Raw genomic sequence first — 2,500 nt, forward strand, 5'->3', positions numbered from 1 at the left:
GGTAATTACAATACTGCAGTTGAATGCAAAAAGAAACTTAGAGAGAGAGAGAAGAAGAAGAGAGAGAGACAGGGTAGACTTGAGTTCGATGCCTTAATGAAATGGCGATGGCTCTCAGTCTAGCAGCCAATAAGTTCAAGCAAATCTTTGGTTTGTTTGTTGGTCTTTCGATGATGAAGTGGTCGCCATACTAACATGCATTTTTATCGCTTTTTAATTTTATTGAAAAGGGAAACATAGAGTAATAAAAAATCAGAATATCCCGATTCAGCGGCCCTCACACTAATTCTTCGTATAATCTGTACTTCTGACGTTTCCAATAACAAGACAGGTAAGTTTTAAGTATCTATTTCTTGTAATGGCTGCGTTATTTCTGGTCGCTAGGAACAATTCATTGAAGTTGATTTTGTAAATAAATATTCGATGTTGGTCATTCGACATTTACCTTCTGAGATTAGTCGAGTTCATCGATCTATTTACTTGAAGTGTTTCCTATCAATTCCTTTTCATATCATAGATGCATGTAATTACTCTATTTAAAAAAAAAAATCATAAATCGAGGAATATATAAATCTCTTTGGACCGGGGACCCGGTCATACATTTTACTAATGAATATTTGTTTTATTATCTGGACCAGGGACCCGGTCATACGTTTTCCTAAAGAATATTTGTTTTATATTTGGACCAGGGACCTGGTCATACATTTTCCTAAAGAATATATTTTTTTTTTGGACCAGGGACCCGGTCATACATTTTCCTAATGAATATTTGCTTTATTATTTGGACCAGGGACCCAGTCATACGTTTTCCTATTTTCCATAAGAATTATATATATTTTTTTTGACCAGGGATCCGGTCATACATTTTCCTAATTAATATTTATTATCTAATTTGGACCAGGGACCCGATCATCTGTTTTCCTAAAGAATATTTGTTTTATATTTGGACCAGGGACCTGGTCATACATTTTCCTAAAGAATATATTATTTTGGGGGACCAGGGACCCGGTCATACATTTTCCTAAAGAATATTTTTTTTTCAGCTTTTATTTTTGCCCTTTCCTTGGATTGAGTGCTATTGTTTGCTTTCGTTTACTTTCGTTGCATAACTACTAGCCAGTTGTACGATTTGTGCTTATCTAAAACGTTGATGATTTTGAATAAATTTCTGTAACACAATAGGTTAAGTTAATTCTGGCCATTTTATTAGTATCTTGCCTTCAGTGAGTGGTTAACCAAGAAGCATCATCATCATCATCATCATCATCATCATCATCATCATCATCCTTCCCCTGTTATCATCGCAAATCCTTTGTATGTTTTAGCAAATGAAGTCTTATACACAAATACATGTGATTATCAGCACGAGCGGAATGGTCGCGTATAAGCGCATATGTACATTAACTTGAAAAGTTCATGCGGAGATACAATGCATTACTTCCCTAAAGCAATTCTCCTTGCGTTTTAATATATTTTTTTTTATCTGTTCATTAATCTGTTAATTAATTTCTTTTTTAATAAGTGAGACCTCTTTCTGTATTCCCCTTTACCTTCTCTTCTTCTTAACGAACGCTGTAATCTTTGGAAGCTTGAATTTCAAGTCAATGGCCCTTGCGGGCTTGGCCCATTTGAATAGGATTCAACTTTTGAAAAATATAAATAATCCCCGTAGGTGGGTAGTGCAGTCAGTGCACCTCACGGGGTGCACTGTAGGTATTACTAAAGGTTCTTTGCAGCGTCCCTGCAACCCCTTTCATTCCTTTTTACTGTACCTCCATTCATATTATCTTTCCTCCATCATGCTGTCAACCCTCTCCTAATAATTATTTCATAGTGCAACTGCGAGGTTTTTCTCCTGTTGCACCTTCAAACCTACCTACTCTCAAAATCCTTTCCAGCGCTGAATGACCTCATAGGTCCCAGTGTTTGGCCTTTGGCCTAAACTCTATATTCCATTCAATAATAATAATAATAATAATAATAATAATAATAATAATAATAATAATAATAATAATAATAATAATAATAAAGTAAATGTACATCTGAAAGGCGTGTTGTGGGGAGGGAGAGGGGAGGGGAGGGGAGGGGAGTGGAGGAGGCAGGGGAGGGGAGGGGAGGGGGAGGGTGTGGGGGGATGGAGGGTGGCAGCTAAACAAACAAGCCTTCGAGTGAAGAGAAAAGGGAGGAGAGAGAATCCAGCAGAGCCTCCACAGCAGGTGCTGGGAACGAGTTCTTTCTGGCCGGGCTTTTCCGCTCCAGAATTTCCTAACATTTTGTGGAGCGAGACATTTCTATAAAGTGTATATATCCTCAGGCTGATATCCACATGTATTTATGTACAGGAGATTTGATGTATGTACAAAAACTTGTATTCATGTATATGAGATCTGATATACAAAAACTTGTATTTATGTATAGGAGATTTGATATATATATACAAACTTGTATTTATGTATAGGAGATTTTGATATATATACAAAAACTTGTATTCATGTATGGG

The 2,500-nt window shown here is 36.5% G+C and overlaps 1 long non-coding RNA gene across 1 annotated transcript in view; it reads left to right on the forward strand.

Annotated features, from left to right (window-relative positions):
• LOC136847812 (uncharacterized) overlaps positions 1 to 2,500 on the forward strand; it is a 185,827-nt gene that overhangs the window by 96,052 nt on the left and 87,275 nt on the right. The window lies entirely within an intron of this gene.

This window comes from Macrobrachium rosenbergii, chromosome 17 (genome assembly GCF_040412425.1).
Source record: "Macrobrachium rosenbergii isolate ZJJX-2024 chromosome 17, ASM4041242v1, whole genome shotgun sequence".
Lineage (NCBI taxonomy): Eukaryota > Metazoa > Arthropoda > Malacostraca > Decapoda > Palaemonidae > Macrobrachium > Macrobrachium rosenbergii.